Consider the following 19,888-nt stretch of genomic DNA (forward strand, 5'->3'; position numbering starts at 1 on the left):
GCTCTGAAAAAGCTGCAGGAACCTTGTTAGGCAGAACCTGAACACTGGTGGGAAGACCGTCATCTTCTGCAGTGTCCCCAGTATGAGGCATGTGCTTGGAAGAAGGAGAGAGTGCGGTATGAGGGGGACCTAGGTGCTGTTCAGATTCCATTCGTCCTGTGATCTGGACAAAGACACTCTTCCTCTAAGTGCCTGTGATGACCAGAGCTCTTATCGAAGTGGGAGAGCCCCAATTCGAACCAACCCGCTGACTCACAAAAGGGAATCTGCGTTTAACTGAGAAGTCCAAGGTGTACCAGCCTCACACACAGCTGGACCCAGGGCTGGAATCGCCACTGGGGAATCAACCCCATCTCCTCACTCAGCTTTCCTTTGGGCGGGACCTGTTCCCGGGCAGGCCCACCAAGCAGCGTGGGGAAACGGACGCCTGTACTCTAGGCTCACGTCCTACCAGCTCAGTGGCCTCTTAGTGGAGAGCAAACACCTCTTTCCAAAGCTCCGGCAGAAGTCCTGGAATAGACTCAGTGGTAACCTGAGACACGTGCCGTCCCGGAACCACTCACGATGGGCAGAGGGCCACAGATGAAGACAACCAGAGAGTAGGGGCCGTGTGAGGAAGACAAGTGGCGTTCTAGGATCTCCCAACTTTGGTATTCAACCCCAACACATCCTGGGAAGTAGGAACAGGTGGACACGAGCCAGAGATCCTGTGGCTCGACACGGCCTATGAGGGGCACTTAGATGAGAGGCCAGAGCCAATGCAGCAGCCCAGGATGAAGGCGGGGGGAAGAGCAAGAGGGAGGGCACCCTGGCTCACAGTCCCTGCTCAGTCCTGGCTGCCCCTCCGAAGAAAGGACAGAGCGGCCGCCAGCTACTGCACAAGGAATTCTGGGAACATGAGGACACCTCTGAGGACACGGAAGTCCCCATTCTTACAGCCCCAACCCTCAATCTGTTGACCCCTGCCAGCCTGTGGGGACATTCCCCGTGGCTCCCCCAAAACAAGGACCGTGCAGTGAGGCATTCTTGAGGCTGGCTCTGCATACTTTAGAGGACGGTCCACCACCGAAACAGATAGGCTGCCTGCTTCTTTGGACCTGAAATTCCATGGTTTTAGGAAATAATGGTGATAACAGTTAGATGTGTTCTGTTTTTCTTCATTGTTGTCTTTTTGTTTTTAAGCTTATTTGACCGAAATTTAAAAGTTGGCAACGAGTGCCCACCTTTCCTGTCTTGGTTGAGCCACTTTTAACAACTAGACCAGGACAAAGTGCTCTGTCCCCTCTCCGCCCTCCACTGCCCTGCAAGGACTCTGGTCTCTGCTGAGCAAAGCTTCTCCCACCAGTGGAGAGAGCAAGACAGCGAGCATGCGTGGGGTGGGGTCGGGAGACAGAAGACGAGGGCAGCAGGTTTCCTGGAAGCTCACTGGAAATGCAGAGTCTCAGGCCCCACCCCAGACCTCAGGAATCTGAATTCACATGCCAACGAGATCCCCTGGGGACTCCTGTGCACACGGGAGTTTGAGAAGCACTGGGCCAGACTTGATTCCACATCTCTTCTCGCTAAGTAAGCCACGAGAGGGCCCCTGAGCGGGGGCTCTTGCCCCTGGGTTTTTCACTCCAGACCTTTCTTCCCTGAGAACTGCTTCTCTCCCACCACGGGAGGCCTACACTACTGCTAGCTCTTCTAAACCCACGCCTTGACTTCCATTCTACCATGACAGACAACAGTCCCAAAGCCTGCCCTGCAAGCCAGCTTCTGTGCCCGCCATCACCTCGCCCCAGGGTGCTCACAGACCCATCGCTGGTCCTTCTCAAAGCTTTTGCCGAATACCTCTGTCCATCCCCGTCTACACCGTGTACATAAATTCCCTCCTTGAATCCCCAAGAGCACCAAGGAGCTCCCATGACAGGCTTACAACTCCTGACCCCGCTCGTGGACTGAAGGACATGCACGACCTCTTCCCTCAGGGGATAGGAAGGGCCGCTGTGACAGGCTGAGCTGTGCCCCCTGAAATTCCTATGTTGGAGTCCTAACCTCCAGCCCCTCAGAATGTGAGCTCGTTTGGAGATAAGGACAGAGGTGATCGAGTTGAAATGCGGTCATTCAGGGAGGGACCATGACCAAACACGCAGAGGGGAGGTGGTATGAAGACCCGGGGAGAAGACAGTGTCCCCGGGGCAGGGAGAGAGGCCAGGCACAGACTCTCCCTGCCAGTGCTTGCAGGGACCGGCCGCCCACACCTAGATCCAGGACTGAATCAATTCCTGTCCCTTAAGAAACCAGCCTGTGGTGCTTCGTTACGGCCACCCCAGGAGACCGCGATAGCCCCCAGAGGCGAGGGGGGTAGAAAAGGACAAAGCAGGGGTCCCGAGCCTTAGTGGGGACCTGGAAAGCAGGGGCCTGGGGTCGAGAGGAGGTAGCCACTGGCGCTGGGACACAGAGGAGGCACAGCCGGGAGTCAGGAAGCCAGGTGGAGCAGGACCAACATCTTCACACAGGGCCAGTGTCGTCTTAGGAGCCAAAGAAAAGACTTCTCTAAAATAGAGTCTCACCTGACTGCGGTGACACTATGAAAGCAATAAAATATTACACACATACACACACACACACATACACACACACACACACACACACACACACACGAGGTGCCTGTGAAGCCTGGTGACACTGGCTCCAGCTGCTGGCTGAGCTGTAGGAGCGCCAGGTCAGTGTGCTGGTGTCCGTCTGTCCGTGCACTGTGGGGGGGGCTACGGCAGCCCCACCGCGGGAAGCTGGGGCAGCTCTCAGTATGTACTGTTTTTTTGCAACTTCCGTGGGACTTCAAAATTCTTTCAAAACGAAGTTTAGAAAACATACAAAACTGTAAAAAGGAAAGTCTAGCCTCCTTCGCTCCCCGTCTTGGCTCACAGCCGCCGCTGTCCTTTGTCTTACTAACATACTTTCCAGTCTTCTGCAAGACCAGCTTCCTCATGGCTCATCTCCATACAAGTGGTGGGGAACCTTCCAGAATACACATTCCCCCACAGGCAGGTTTGGACGCCCACGAGCGGCCACGAGAAAACGAAGCAGAGAAAACGAACCAGTCCTCGTACTACTTTCTTTCTTTGTGTTTTTGTTTGTTTGGCCAGACAGAGCCCAGGAGAGAACAGGGCTCGCTTTCTCCCCGGAGTGAGGACCCTGGCATGGGGCTGCAGCCCCGAGCAAAGGGCTCATTCACGCGCGGACGCGCAGAGGCTTGCTGCAGAGACCCCAGCGAAGGGCTTGTTTTCTGTGAAATGCCCAATTTTCGTTTCCAGCCAGCGTTCAATCTTCCAGTGTCGCCTGGCCTGCCTCAATGGTAGCCTTGTCCACGGGGGCACAAAGCTGCCTTTCCCGGGGCGCCAAGAGGAGGGAAGCTGCAGCTGAGAGGAGGCGGCTCCCTCCGTGACTGGCCCTATTCTTCCCCAGCACATGGGGCCGATCCTGCCAGGGAACCCAGGCCTCTGAACTCCTAAGTGCCTCCCCGGGCAAGTGGAGAGTGTAAATAAATCCTGGGGCAGGAAATGAGAGAGAAGCACAGTCCCCAAACAGGCTGCTCAAGTGGTCACATGAACTGGAAACTTCTAAGCAGAATCCTTAAGAGGTAGGGACTTTCCTGTCACTTGCGGCTTTCAAACAGGGGCAAGACTCGAACTGGGCAGGGATGCTGAGGAAGGCGTGGGGGGAAGCAAGTGATGGATGGATGGGAGCATGACAGATAGACAGACAGACAGACAGACAGAGAACAATAGGTAGACATGAGAGGTATATAGATAGATATAGATAGATGACAGATCAGATAGATAAATCAAAATGAAAAAGAGAGAGGGAGGAAGGAAAGGAGAGAGGGAGGGAGGAAATAGTACTTCATAAACCGGAGGCACAGCTGAATCGCGGATGCCAGGTGGGGACCCTGACTACCAGACGCTGTCTCATCCCAGATGTCTATGTATACCTGTCCCCGAGTCCACACACCATTTCCCCTCGGTACCTGATAGATCTCCAGATCAGAACCTGTCCAAAAGTGAACCGAGTACATTTGCCCAGACTCCTAACCTGGTCGTCTCCACGTCTCCCCATTGCTGTCTTGGACATCCACCTTCTTCCAGGTGCAAAACCAACTGAGCTCCATTCTCCAGGTCCCTGCTGTAGGCAGTGGGGGTGGGGAGGGTGTGTGTGGAGGGCAGTGATTCTGGAGGAGCTGAGAACTGCCCACCAGGAGGCTGGGACCTCTGCCCCATCCCCTTAGTCGAGGATTATCCCCTCCGCATTAAATCCCCTGGCCTAACTCTGCTCTGTAGAAGGCCCTGGGGCACTCCGCTCAGACCTGAGGTGAGGCCCTAACAGACGAGTGCTCGTAAGTCTCTAACAACCACCTGGCTGACACAGGGCAGCAGATATGTAGCATCTGCCGATTTCCACGGTGCAAATACTCCCATTGTGGCCAATCTGAAGCTACTGACATGATGTCCACCAGCTCGAAACATTCCTGAAAATGTAACCACAGCTCTCGTGTGCCACTAAGAGCTGCTCCAGGATGTCCCTGCTGCCCACTGTGCAGGGTGAGTTGGAACCACACCTGAGGGCAAAGGCAGAGGTGGTCCAGGGCAATGGGACGCAGGCAGCAGCGATGTCTGCTGCACACAGCAGGCTCCCAGCCACCGCAGTCTCTGACTACACGACCTCTTACTCCGGCCTTGCACAGTACAGTTTAATCTCTCCACTGCAGCCAGGCCAACCCCCTTCCACGTGTTAGCTCTGAAAACAAGCCCCACCTGGGCCTTGGCGCCTCTCCAGATGTATCATGAATTCCAGCAGGGAAGTTCAGATGGATTTCATTTTTAAGCTCCCCACAGGGGACTGCAAGGAAACTCCTGGCTCAGAACACCTGGGTTGAATGCCCTTTAAAATCGCTCCAGCCCCGGTGCCTTCAGATGGCCTCTCGCCAGCACAGCATAAGCACTAAGGTCTCCCAGTTATTGGCTCTCAGGATAGAAACCTTCACATCCATCACCACAAACCAGGTACACATGGTCACAGATCTAATGGGCACATCCTCCAAATTCAGCCCAGACCCAGAATCAGCCAGAAAAAAGCAGAGAAACCTCATTTAAAAGTCAGCACCTGCCCAGCAGCTCTGAACAAAGGACCACAGTGTAACTCAGGGAGAGGAATAGCCCCAAGCACTTCAAATGTACGGGCTAGTATTTGTATCCATTAGCTATTGCTGTGTAACGAACCACCCTATAAAGTAGTGGCCTAAAGTAATAACAATTTTATTGCTCACTTGCCGTGGCTCAGAACCTAGGGCAGGGCCCACCTGCTTGACATGGTGAGGGCTGCGCTCACTCATGCAGCTGCGTTCAGCTGGATGCCTGGGCAGGGCTGGAAACATCTGGGAATAACCAGCACCTGGCCAGAGATGGCTCTGGTTGTGTGGGCACCTTTCTCCCCATGGAACCAGCACCCGGCTCAGCTCACCAGACATCTCTGACGCCTGCTTATCCCACAGCTAGAGGGGCAAGAAACACAGCAGGCCTTTCTGTGGGCGTAGAGCGATCTTTGAGCGAACGGGAGCGTCACCCTCCACAGTCAGGGTGACCTCTCACCAGACTCACCACTGGGTGCCAGGCAGGAGAACCCAGTGCGGCTCCCTGGGCCGCACTTTCTACTCTACTCACTGGCATGCATGGGGCGTGCGCCTGGAGGTCAGTTACAGCTGGCTTACATTGAGCTGTAGATGGTGGTTCAAGGTCACAGACCTCATCGGAGCCTTACAACCAAGCCAGGTTTAGGAACCATCACTGCCACATTCTACAGAGGAGGAAACTGAGGCACCATCTGATGAAGGGACTTGCAGAGGTCAGCCAAATACAAAAGACAGGGCTGGGGCTCAGCCTGACCGGAGACCAGCTCCTGGGCACCCAGGTGCATTGGCTCCAGCCGTGTACACGAGGGAGGCAGCCTTTCTAAAAGATGAGCAGGTACAGCAGTGCACATGCACACATACTCACAGGCACACGCGCACACGCACACACATACATGCACGCGTGGGCACAATGAGTCGTTCCTCCAATGACTTTTGACAAAAAATAAACACAAAAAGCTACATGAAGGTTATTGCCTGAAAGACAGCTGACGAAGTTGACCTTCAAAGAGCTCCTGGTGAGCTCGGGAGGCTGTGCCACCCCCCCAATTAGCCTCCTCTTCTTTTTAGGAAGGAAGGGGGGCAGAGCATGAAGAGGAAGGAGGAGAACAAAGGGCAGGAGAGAGGAAGTCAGACTTTAGACTCATCCTGTAAAGGAGGCCCCACCTAACTCCCCATTCCACTCCTCCTGCCGCCGCCTGACTTCAGTTCCTGGAACTCTCCCAAGCTGCCTCACACCTCCTGGCCTTTGCACGACCCGTTCCCTCTGCCCAGCACATCTTGCCTTCCCACTTGGGCTGGTTCACTCCAACCACTTTTTGGCTCCTAACTCAAGTGACATTGCCATTGGACACCTTCTCTGAGGCCCGTAGGGCCCCTTCCCAGCCCCTGGGGACCTCACCTGGAGTGACGGGGCACTCAATTATGGAATAATATGGTCTGAGCCTATCCCCCCTAGACTACTGCATGGGGACGGGGTGACGTTTCTCTTCTCTGTGGTGTCCCCATGCCTGGCATCACACCTGACCCAATAGAAGAAACTCAGTTTGCTGGATAGAAGGGAGAAAGCAGGAGAGAAAGAACCACACTTGTAGTGAGCTCCAGGCATGCCTATACTCCATCTTTTGTGTCACTTCTTTTCTCCACCAGGTTCCTGTCTCCTTTCAGGGGGAAGACGCCATTTAACACCCCCTCTCCAACTAGGGCTGGCTCCTGGGATGTCACCCCATGAAATGTTAACTGGGCTCCAGATGCTAATGGCAGAAATGACCTCACAGCCTCCTGGCCCAAGAGTTCATTGAACAAGAGGCAAACATCAGCTCCACCCACGGTCAGAAAGAGGAAACAGAAAAATGCAAGACAAGCGATGGGATAGATATTTTCCCATGAGAAAACAGCTGCTGTGTGATCATATCCTCCTGGAATTAACTGTTATTAGTTCATTTAAACACCGCACAGAGACCAATTATGAACAAATTTGTAGGCTTATTTCTAACAACGTTATTACTGATAAGTTGAGCGCTGAGACCCTGCCCTTCTCACTGTTCATTCCTTCCAGGAATTTCCAACAGGGCACAACCAGTTCACCTGAAGTCACCAAGCTTTGTTGTTGGTGCTTGGGGGTTCCCTCAATTTTACTTTTCCTTATGGGTCCACGGGAATAGGAATAAGAAGGGCACCGCTGGGTGTCATCAGCACATACTCAGGACAAAAGCAATGTGTACTGAGCACCCACCCTGAGCAAGGTCCTGTTCCTGAGCTGAGGACCCAACGGTGGACAACACAAATCCTTAAAGAAAAAGCATATTTTCCAGAGAGTGGGAAACAGTTGTAAAAATATTCGAGGAAAGTAATCTCATTAAAATGTCAATACTGGAGAGAGGAATCCTCCAAGATGGCAGAGCAGATAAACACTGTGCCTGCTTCCTTCTGTGAACATATTAAAATTACAACTAAATTCCAGAACAATCAACCTGGAGAACCCTCTGAAGTCTAGCTGAACAGAAGTTTCATAACTAAGGGTATAAAGAGGCCATGTTAAGATTGGTAGGAGGGGCAGAGATGCAAAACAGGCTGGCCCCACACCTACATGTGACAGCTGAGAATCAGGAGGTGTATCTCAGCCACAGAGGTCGTCCCTGGAGAAGTGAGGGGCCCCAGCCCCACACCAGCCTCCCTGGCCCAGAGTACTGGTGCTGGGGAGAGGAGCCCCCACATCTGGCTGTGTAAAACAGTGGGGATTCTGACCATCCAGGTGGGACAAAAGACTCCAGGAAACCCAGATATATTTTTAAGGGGCCAGCACACAGAGTTGGTCGCTTGCAGGTACTCACCCTGGACTCTGGCAGAGGGACGGTGACTAGGGGAATGTGGGAGGCATGCGGGGGGCAGACTGAGGTATGTGGTTTCAGGGAGAGGGCTGGAGGGCAGTCGCCATTTTCCCTGTGAAGGATCCTGCTCCTGTGCAGCTGTCTTGAGCCTGCCCCCTCCAGCCATTCTGAATCTGATTGGAGAGTTCTGCTCTCTCCGCCCTGCTGACTCACTGGGACCCCGCCCCACACAACTTCCCCAATGCTGGATGCACTTTCTCCAAGAGCAGCCAGCCCCGCTCGCACTGCACTTTCTTGGAAAACTATTGGACTCCAAGGTCCCCAGGTGGGTGGCGACTGACCTTAGTACGCTCTGAAACTTTTGCTGAGTAGCTCCAGGCTCGGCACTGGCACCAAACAGAGTCTACATTAACCTGGTTATCGTAACTCTTCCCACTCTAGTAACTCCCTGGACCCCTGCCTCATCCAACTTGCGTACCGCACAAGGCTTTATCAGCAGCTGAACCTTAAAGGATCCGGCAGGTGGCAGCAGCCTCGGATGTCCTAGCTTTTTGCAGAGGTACTCAAGGCCTAGTACTAGTGGCAGCCATCCTCGATTCAAAGTGTGGCCTCTCCCACGCGCCCACAGGTAGAGAACAGGCAGTGAACAACCGTGGATCATGTTATAGTTCCTACTAGGTAGTCCCCGGCCAGTCACAGGAATGGGTGACATAGGATGGCACAGGAGCCCCTCCCAAGCGGTCCCAGAACTAATATACTGGGAGTTTGGCTTCAGACCACAGCAGAGCACTGCCCAATTAACCCCACAAGTGACCCCACAAGGAGTGGTCTCAATAGGCACCAGAGCCTGCTAGGGCAAATCCGCCTCAGTGGGATAAGCGCCCTAAATAGCAGCCTGTAAGCTGCGGATGTGGCCAAACCCCACAGCCAATCAGCCTGAGGGCCAATGCCACCCACTGACATGCCAATAGCAATCAAGGCTCAACTATCACAGGAGGGCACACACAACCCACACAAGGGACACTCCTGGAGCACCCACAGCAGGTGACCAGACGCCACAGGCACCTACTACAATAAGGCTGGGAGACATAGCAGACTACCTAGTACACAAAAACAAACACAGAGAGGCCGCCAAAATGAGGAAACAAAGAAATGTGTCCCAAATGAAAGAACAGGAGAAAACTCTAGAAAAGGAACTAAATGAAATGGAGGAAAGCAACCTACCAGAGACAGAGTTCAAAACAGTGGTTATAAGGATGCTCAGGAAACTTAGTGAGAACTTCAAGAGAGAGATAGCAAGTATGAAAAATGACAGAGAAACCATAAAAAAGAACCAGTCAGAAGTGAAGACCACAATAACTGAAATAAAGAATGTACTAGAAGGAATCACCAGCAGACTAGATGAAGCAGAGGATCAAGTCAGTGATTTGGAAGACAAAGTAGCAGAAACACCCAGTTGGAACAGCAAAAAGAGAAAAGAATCCAAAAAAAAAAAAAAAAGAAATGAGGCCAGTTTGAGAGACCTCTGGGACAACATCAAGAGTTCCAATATTTGCATCATAGAGCTACCAGAAGGAGAAGAGAGAAAACAAGGGGTTGAGAACCTATTTGAAGAAATGACTGAAAACTTTCCTAAGCTGGTGAAGGAAATAGACATACAAGTCCAGGAAGTGCAGTCCCAAACAAGATGAATCCAAACAGGCCCACACCAAGACACATTATAATTAAAATGACAAAGGTTAAAGACAAAGAAAGAACTTTAAAAGCAGCAACAGAAAGGCAACTAGTAACTTATAAGGGAGCCCCCATAAGATTGTCAGCTGATTACTCAACAGAAACTTTGCAGGCCAGAAGGGATTGGCATAAAATATTCAATGTGATGAAAAGCAAGGACCTACATCCAAGACTACTCTACCCTGCAAGGCTATCATTTGGAATCAAAGGACAGATAAAGATCTTCCCAGACAAGAAAAAGCTAAAGGAGCTCGTCACCACCAAACCAATATTACAAGGAATGTTAGAGGAACTTCTTTAAGATGGGGGACAAAAAAAATCAAAATTATAAATAATAAAATGGCAATAACTACATATCTGTCAACAATTACTTTCAATGGAAATGTGTTAAATGCTCCAATCAAAAGACAGAGGTGGGCTGAATTGATAAGAACCCTTATATATGCTGCCTGCAAGAGACTCACTTCAGATAGAAAGACACACATAGACTGAAAGTAAAAGGTTGGAAAAAGTTATTTCATGAAAAAAAAAAAAAAGCTAGGGTGACCAATACTTGTACCAGAAAAAATAGACTTTAAAACAAAGGCTATAACAAGAGACAAAGAAGGACTCAGTAATCCCACTTCTGCATTATTTATCTGAAGAAACCCAAACACTACTTCAAGGGGACCTGTGCATCCATATGTTCAGTGCAGCATTGTTTACAATGGCCAAGATGTGGAGGCAGCCTGGGTGTCCATCAATGGATGAATGGATAAAGAGGAGGTGGGACATACATACAGTGGAATATAGCTCGGCCAGGGAAGGGAATGGGTTCTCGCCATCTGCAGCTGCATGGATGGACCTGGAGCGTGTTGTGCTGAGTGGAGTGTCAGCCAGAGAAAGACAGAGGCAATGTGATTTCGCTTATATGTGAAATCTAAAGAACAAAATAAACAGAAAGAAAGAAAGAAAGCAAGCAAGAAAGCAAGAAAGCAAGAAAGCAAGAAAGAAAGAAAGAAAGAATAAAATGCCAACACTCTTTGCAATAGTGATCTTAAGGAAAAGACAAGTTCCATTAGATTCCAGGGGAGACAAAGGAGAGAGGACACCATCCCTTGCCCCCACCTACAGAGGCTGCCCAGGCCAGCGGTAGCACGAGGCAACGTTCTCAGTTTGTTACACGTTGTATGTTATAAAATGTCCCCGTCACTCACCCTTTCGACTAAAACCATGAGAGAAAATAATAAAGTATTTCTAAACCTTTTGTTATTTTGTATTAAAGCAGAACCAGCTACTTACAAGGATTAGGGGAAAGAAAGAACAACAGTGCAGCGCAGGAGGCTGTCAGACCCACCATCCACGGGCAGCTCCTTCCTGAGCCCCAAGCCGACTGCAAAGGGCCCGGGGGCCACGTAGTCAGCTCAGCAGTCATAGCCTGTGTCCCAGCTGGGGCTGACTCAGACTTTGACCTTGACTTTTGACTTGTGCCTGTCATACAACCTCACATTCTTGTCACCCCAGCCCAGCTCCCCAGCTAGGAGGATGGGCACTGAGCCTAGTGAGGAGCCCCTGTTGACCCCAGCGACCCTATGAACCAGCTCTAGGCCATGTAGGGGGAAGTATGAAAGTCCCACAGGGATACCCAGCCAGGAGGTTCCCTTCTTTCAGCATCACGAAGGCACCAGGGGTGACGTGTGCATCTGGGAGCCTCGGTACTGCACAGGATGAGAGCTTCCCACTGTCATCAGCCAAAATGTGCAGGGGCCTCCACTGGCCTTTGGTGGCCTCTGTAATGAGGAGAAGGCTAACACCAGTTCACGGTTACTGTGATTGTCCTGCGTTCCGGGAATTGTGCTCAATGCTGCACAGAAACCAACCCACCTCCTCCTCACCAGCACCCAGGCAGGTGCTGCAACATATAATCCTCCTTTTACAGGAATGAGGCTCAGATGCTCAGTGGCTCTGTCAACGTCACAGACTCAGGCAGTCTGAGACCAAAGCGTCCATGCACTCCCAGCTCCCCTCAAGACCTTGTCTGTTGGCTTCCCAATGTCAAGGCCCCACCATGTTAGAGGCAACATGAGATTACAATATGAATCTGACTGAGCCCCTTATCCCAGTCTACGAGGGCCAACAGGCGACTGTGTGGACGGCACTGTGGCCCCAGCTCTCCACCCGTCCTGTATCTGCGGGAGACTTGCCTGCTCCTCTCACCAGGGGAAGGAGTGTATCTCCTTCCCCTTGACCTTAAACCGGCCCATGTGCATTCTAATAGAATTAGGCAGAATGGAAGGTCCTAGACCCTCAGAGGCTACGTGTGTTTCCACCACTGTCACGGGACAACATCACTGCGTCCCAGAAGGATGAGGCACACACGTGAATGAGCCCAGCTGAGCCCAGCCTGGATCATCAGCCCTGCCAACCTGCAGACGCCCAAGGAGCAGGTGCTCACTACCGCAGACCCCGGGGGGCCAGAGGTCACCATCGCAGCAGCCTGAAACACTGGCTAGAGAATGCACTGGACACAACACTGAGAGGTCTGGCACCTATTACATATGTACCTTGTCATTTTTTTTGTCAAAACGGCATGTCCCTCACCAGACTGTGAGCTTCCAGGACAGGCAGCAGTCTTTCCATCACCCCCATGCTGTGCTCCCTGAACACAGCAATGCTTCGTGTGTCGGCAGATCAACAAATAATACGTGCAGGTTCGCAGAAACGGCCTGCCCACGTTCAGTGGCATCCTCGTCTCACTGAAACCTGCTGTACCGCCTGTGACCTTTGCCACATCTCTGTCTTCTCACCCTTCTCTGTACTGCCTCCACCACTTTATTAAGGCTTGAAGTCGATCTTCTTTTGTATATAAATAAATTTAATTCCAAAGAAGACCATATAGCACCACGCTCTGTGGAGAACCGGTACCCCAGGTCATGCATGAGTCTAACAGGAAAACCAAGACGGTGCCAGGCAGACCCAGCAGAGCAGCACCCTGGTGGAGACAGTCCTGATACCAGGGAGCACTTGGGGTTTTGCACAAAAGCCCCTGCTGACAAATGCGCCAAGGTCAGCAGCAACTAGACTCATGTGACTGCAGAAACACAGTCATTCCAGAACGAGCATTGCCTGAGACAATGTTCTCCTGCCAAAGGGAAGTGGAAAGATAACTTTTGGCACATCTTCCGGACTTTATTTAAATCCCCTGGGCTATTGATTACGACAAAGCAAAATTTTGCCTGCACCTGGATACAAACTTCCAAGAAGTATGGAACCGAAAAACAAGGTAATAATGCAACTCATTAGGAAGGCACTGCGACCAGTGGCAGCTTTAACCAAGTGTCACATTTAAAACAGATGCATAACAACGTGTGATGAACACATTTTAAGTCCTGCAGCCACAGCTCCCACCCTCTGCTCGGTTCTTGGCAGAGTCATCTCGTGGTTGCCAACCAATCAACATCAAGTCTACTTATGTGGTCATGCCCATTAGATAAGGGGCGTTGCCAAGCTACCCATCCAAGTGACTCACTTCAACAAGCAGGAGCACTGGCCCTGAAGCATTAAAAACAGGACCTTCGACAACTTTGCCGATGGCTGATTCTCTGCCATCGCCTTGACTGACTTTCAACAAATAAATCTTGTTCTAGTGGCCATTCTAGTTAAATGAACTGGGAAATGGAAGGGTATGTCTGTGCCTGTGTGTTTATGTGACTACAAAAATACGTACGTCTGTGCGATGGATTGCTTGAACAAGGAAAGGGAGGAAACAAGCGTACCTGTCCTATCTGAAAAACAGCCTGCCTCCCAGTAAGATGCAAGAGGAGGCCAGCAGGTCTGCAGGGGCAGAGAGCAGGTGGGGCAGAGAAAGTGGGTGGGGCCCGGAGTGGGCGGGGCCTGGAGTGGGCGGGGCATACAGGGTGGACAGGCCATCAGACTCACCTAGATTTAAACTCCTCTTTAAGCCACTATGGCAGGGTTATTCAGCCCCTGGTCCTCTGACCCTCTGACCCTACTGCAAGGGTTTAGAGAAAGATTAAATAAAAAGAAGTGTGATGGCCCCAGAGTTAACAACAAGCACATTTTCACTCCGACCATCAATAATTTACCAGACCATCAGCTCCATGAGGGCCAGTGACCTTGTCAGCCTTGTTTCCCTAATAAATATTACTAAATAAAAATTTAGATGGACATAATATTCAGGCTTGGACCACACATCTTAATCCAACCTTTAATTTCTTGGTAAAGAAATGTCATGAAGCATAAAAATGCTTCAGTTTTCCGGAGATTCTTCCTACATGAGATTTCAAAGGGCAGTCTGCGCAGCCCCAGTTGTGTTTGGCTGGGGTCATGTGTTTTGTTTGTTTTTAAATTGACAAAGATTGTAGTTGACTACCAGTGGTCACTCTCCTTTTCCCCTTCTTTTCTGCCTTTTCTTGTTAAGGGTAGCCATGCAGGTATCAAAACAACCATCCAAACACACAAGCACACTTCCCAGTCCCCTACAGCTGGGAGTGGCCATTGGACACCCTCTGGCCAAAGTAAATCCATGTATGTCACTGGATGGGGCTCCCAGGAAAGCAAGGTCCTAGCTCAGCAGGTGGACATCCCTTGACCTGTCCCCATCCCTTCTTCCTGCCTAGAAGGTGCACTTGTTGCTGGAGATGCAACAGCCATCTTACAACGAGGGGCGTGCAAGGAGATAGCAGAGCCTTAACCCGCCGGGACACGGAAGCTGGTGCGCTGTCAGCACTTCCGGTGAAAGAGAAACCCCTTTCTTACTTATTATAGCCAGTGCTATTTAGGTTTTCTATCACGTGAAGCCAAACCAATTCCTAACTGATAAACTTGCCAATATTTAAAAACCACAGTGCACATAAAAATCTGGATTTCCAACATATCTCTTAAAATAGGACAGTATGGCCACCCCGGGCCCACATCCCAGCACGGGGTAACCAGCTCTATGCAAGCAGTCCTGCTCCCTGGCCCGCCCATTTGCGAGAATCCTGGCCCCTGCAGACACTGCAGTGGGGGCCCGGGTTAAACAATTTTATCGTAGGTGGAATAGATCCCAGCTCTCAAATTCAATAACGATGAGTCTCCAGTCCTCTGATATACCTTGTTATAGCCAAGTTTTTCCCTTTTGCTTCTATTCCTGTGACATTTTACATCCACCCTGTAAATAATGCCTTGGTTGAAGCACTGGTGGGGGCTCCGAGCGTCCCCACCCTCCACACCCACGCCTGCTGCAGCTGGTGCGGCCACACCACAGGCCAGGGTTCAGACGGCTCACCTGAGTCCTTCAAGGAGATGCCCTTCCCAGAAAGAGCTCACTAAGCCACCTCGTAAGAGTGAAACAATAAAACAAATACACATTCAAGTCCTATTTCGAGCCCACCAATGTGCTATCCCATAATTACAGGACCAGATTCAGTAACTTGGAGAAGGTGGGGGAACCCTAGAGGAATCGCACTGTGGCGAGGGAGGCCGGGAGGGGGCTGGGGAACAGCATCTGAGGAGGAAGGACCAGGAGCTGGACAGGGAGGGAGCCGGTGGGGTAGAAGTGGCCCCAGAGAAATGGTGGTTATGGGAAAGCACGTGAGGTCAGGAGCCAGAGGCTGGGTGGGAAGAGACGGTTAGAGCCACCCTGTCCACACAGCAGGCTGCTGCTGCTGCCATCCGGGTAGACCAGAATCAGAATCGGACCCTCTTCTCATCACGATTCCTGAGCCTAGGCTCTGTGGCTGGTGCTGTTGTGTGGCGCAGAGGAGCATGGTGCCCCGAGTCCTTACCAGCCCCTGGCTAGGTCAGCACAGCACTTACCACATTTCAGAGGTAGAGGAAATGACACGCAACGAGGCTGACCAGCTTGGCCCTCACAGGGAGCCAGCTAGAGGAGGGGCTGAGAGTGGACCGGTGTGCTGTCTTTCTTACGACTCCTGCAGCTCGGGGTGGGGGGTGGGGGTGGGGGGTAGGGCGCCGATGCTCGGAAAGGTGTCTCCCTTTCCAGGCAGAAAGGCCGAGGTGGAACTGCCCCTGCTCAGAGATGTGGCTGAGGCGCGTCCACACTCACCTCCCAGCTGCCCTCTGGCTGTAACTGAACTGCTTGTCCACGGAGGCCCTGGCCAGCTGGCAGGAGGGCCCAACCACCTGGGCAGCCCCATACCTCATCCGCTAGACACTGGTGTCTGGTGCTTGAACCCATTCGTGCCCCAAATGCTGAAGCCTCCTCCGTGTGAGGCCTTGCTGAGCTCCCAGCCTAGAGGGCCACAGTCCACAGAGAAAGAAAGAGACCTGACGCTCAGGTAGTGATGAGCGCCACGAGCAAATGAGAATGGAGGGACAGGAGCAGGGCTGACTGGGGCAGGCGCCACTTTAACCTAATAGGGTGAGCAGGAGGGCCCCTGAGGTGACACTGGCCCGAGACCTGAAGAACAAGAAGGCGTCAGCAGGACACAGAGGTCTGGAGCTCAGGAGCCAGACAGGTCAGTGCAGGACCCACTGTCGTCAGCAGAGAGGCTGAGACCATGGCTGAGGGCTGGGCTCAGTGGCTCCCCAGCTGTGGTCACCCGACCAGCACCATCAGCACCACCTGGTAACTTGCTGGAGATGTCACTATCAGGGCCCACCACACATATGCTGAATCAGAGACCCCCATGTGGGGCTGACCAGCCCGGCAGGGGATTGTGATACACACTTTGGTGTGAGTGAATAGTTGACATAGGCAGCTCTCCAGGGAGATTTTGCCCTCAGGGGACACTCGGCAAAGTCTGATGACATTTTGGTTGTCACCACTAGGGGCTGGGGTGTTACTGTCATCAAGTAGATAGATAGGAGGGTTGCTGCTAAACACCCTACAATGCACGGGACAGCTCCACAGCAGAGAAGGGTGCAGCCCCCATCAGTGGTGCTGAGGCTGAGAGACCCTGCCCTAGATCAAGGGTCCCCCACCTGCTTGGGCATCAGAGCCTTTTGATGCTTGTGCATCAAAAGCAGAATCTTTAAAAAGGTAAATCGCAAGGCCACACAGAAACATTTTAAAAAGCTGTCCCAGGTGTCCCAGGACCCTTGTCGGTCCTCGGGGATCCAGGGAGACACTCCAGAGAGAGAGCTGGGAGTGGAGGAAGAAGGCAGCAAAGAGAGCACTGTGGGAACCCTCGTGTGATGGTCTCCGAAGAGGAAAGGGGGCATGACAGGCAGGAAGTAGGAAACAACAATGACCAAAATCCAGAGGTCACGACAGTGAGGGGACAGGACAGAGAAGGCAGAGGTGGTGGCAGGGGATTGGACGAGAAGGAGCGCACAGACTGCCTTCTCCCTGCGGGACCGAAACCAGGGCAGGCCCCAGGCATGGAGGGGCAGGCACCCTTCCCCCAGCCTGGGAACAAATGTGGGGAGAGGACGCATAAGTACAGGTGAGTATGAGCTCCTCAGAAGGAGGAAACGTGGTGGGGATGCTGCCTTACCTTTGAAAATGTTGATTTGGAGAACACCTAAACTGGGGGTCTCCTGCTTGTGAGAATGAAGATTTACAGAGAGAAACGTATACAGATTCAGAGGGAGTCATTAACGGAGCAATGACGTAGACAGAGTGCATGGGTTGGCCTTCGGGGGAAATCCTTCACCGCTGCCACCCAGGCTATGGCCACAGATGTGGCCACTGAGAGATTTAGTGCACGGATAAGATCCCAGAAAGATGCTCCAGCTCACCAGCAATCCAGGAGCCGCAAATTAACACAACGAGACACCATTTGTCACCACGCAAGAGAAAACCCGACGGATGCTCTCAGGTGTTGGCAAGGCTTTGAAGAAAGGGCGTTCTCAAAGAGTCTGGAAGGAACGCCAGTTGGTATACTTTTTTCCAGGAGGGGGCAATACCATAGAAATAAAAAATATGGGTCCCCTGTGACCCAGAAATCCCACTAGCTGGGACATGCCCTAGAGGAAATGCACAGGTCAGCAGCACCATGTTGCCTGTTATGGGTATAACTGAAAACAACACAAACATCTAATAGCTAAACTGTGAAAATATAGTCCTTGGACTCCTACGTGGCTACTAAACGAGGGAGGTGGCACTACAGTGGTGGTAAGACCTCCCACACCCAGTGTTGACTAGAAACACCAAGGAGAGCCTTCTGTGCCGTGTACTAGCACTTGTGTTTCATTAAATCAAGGTCTCTTCCCAAGAACATGTAGATATAAACATGTAGGAAAACGTACAGAGGATGCAGAGATAAGCGTTGGAGAGGGAAAGGGGTGTCACCGTTTACCATCCCATAAAGTTCTGAGGTTTTACTTAGAGAATATTGATGCATTAAGAATTCATTTGGGGGGCAAGGTAAATGCCACCTTGAGCTGTTTCATAAAAGTATAGAATCTAGATGGAAGGTGGCAACTCTTGCACTTGACTTTGTGCCAGGTTATGCCACAGCTGGCGCACTGGCTTCAATTTTCAGCACTTGCTCTTTAGAGCAGCAGGTGGACAGGTAAAGAGATCCCAAAGGGAGAGCAAGATGAAGGACTGGGGCTTTCCAACCTAGTGAAAAAGGACTCAGGTTGGTGGGCTAAGTGACCTAAAACACCAGACTCTCCGAAAGCCCCAGGAACACGCATTGTGAGAAGATGCCACCAGGACTGAGGGGTAGCAGAGCCCCATGAGCCATTTGAAAAAGAATTTGTAAATAGATCCACCCAAAGAGAGGCGTGCCATGCATCAGAAAGAAGTGAGTTGCCCAACAAAAGAGGTATGCAAGCACATGCCGAGCCAACCAGGCAAAACAGTTGTAGAAAATATTCGCTCCCCTAGTCCACCTTTCTTGCTTCAAGCTCCCGGGTCGCTTCCAACTTGAAGATTCTGACACGCTTTCTGCCAGAACTCCTCTGCTTAACAGGATCCATAAATGCTTCACTGCTTGATGCTTTTCAGTAAGGTTCTCTCACTCACAGAATCATACGTACTGCCCACTTTTCATCTCAGATACCTGCTCTCTGGGTCCCATTTTGACCGTTAGAACGAGAGACTACCTCGGGTGTCCGTTTGCTCCAGCATCACTTCATCACGGCCTCCAAGCCCTCCCACTTCTCTCCCTGGTGGAACTGGCACCAGGCACCTGCCAGCCCTCTGTTCCCACCCACAGAGGCAGAAACTCACAGCCAGCCAAAAAGCTAAATCCTCCATCATTTCCGTTTCAAGTTTGCTTCCTTTTACTGCCAGGGAGACAAAAGGAGCTGGGAAGGATTCTCTCGTGACGAGCCACTCAACTTCCATAATTGGAACAATCATGGATGTGCACCTCCAGCGCGGAGAAAAACCAATCCAACATGGAGTGCGGAGGGCTTAAGCCTCGATTTCTAATACAAAGATTAATTAAAGCCTTCAGGGTCTGCTTCTGGCAGCCTCTGCTTGAAACTCCAAGGAAATGAACTTGCCCTCCCAGATACAGGAAAGCCAGGGATTTCCTCAGGCTGGTACCTTAGTTTGACCGGATGATACGTTGCCAACAGTCCTAACAAAGAAATCTTACAAGTCTTGCATGGGGTTATTGTTTAAAATTTCGACGTGGGCCCTGTGCCCACAGAGCTGCCGTTCATGGGTCTTTCTTTGCAGTTAGGAAAGCCCCTCTGTGTCCAGCGAGGCAGGGAGACCCGCCCCACAAAGCCACGCCCACCCAGCCCAAGGATTGTCTTCACTTTGATGCCCACCACGCATCCTGATTGAGTCCCCATTGCGGGTCCAAGCCTTTACAGAGAATACATCCTCAAAGGAAGGTGAGGGCAACGACTGTCCAAACAGACTCAGGGCTGGTGCTTCCCCGAGATCCGATACTGAGCCCTGAGGTTGATACCAAAACACCAGCTTGGGTTCCTTTTTTTGAACCCTGCATTTCAGAAGCTCAGACTTCTCTCTGTGAAGTGAAAATTGCCTCTGGTGGAGAAAGGTTTTAATGATCACTTCGCTTCCTGCGTCTCCATGGTGACAGCGCATGCAGAGCCCACCCCCCTCCTGCTTTATTAGGCCTTTCTTCCTCTCTGGAAAGTAATCAATCAAGACACATTGACGCCTTTGTGACCGGATTTATCACCTAAACAATGGATGCTACCGCGGGAGTGGAGAAGTGGACGACGTCTGCACAATTGAACGAAATCGGGCTCCGACCTGCACACGCCCTTCATCTCCAGG

The 19,888-nt window shown here is 51.6% G+C and overlaps 1 protein-coding gene across 4 annotated transcripts in view; it reads right to left on the reverse strand.

Annotated features, from left to right (window-relative positions):
- Positions 1–19,888, reverse strand: part of PHACTR3 (phosphatase and actin regulator 3) — a 166,363-nt gene that overhangs the window by 130,559 nt on the left and 15,916 nt on the right. The gene's annotated exons all lie outside the window — the stretch shown is intronic.

The sequence above is a fragment of the Rhinolophus ferrumequinum genome, chromosome 23 (assembly GCF_004115265.2).
Source record: "Rhinolophus ferrumequinum isolate MPI-CBG mRhiFer1 chromosome 23, mRhiFer1_v1.p, whole genome shotgun sequence".
NCBI classification, from domain to species: domain Eukaryota; kingdom Metazoa; phylum Chordata; class Mammalia; order Chiroptera; family Rhinolophidae; genus Rhinolophus; species Rhinolophus ferrumequinum.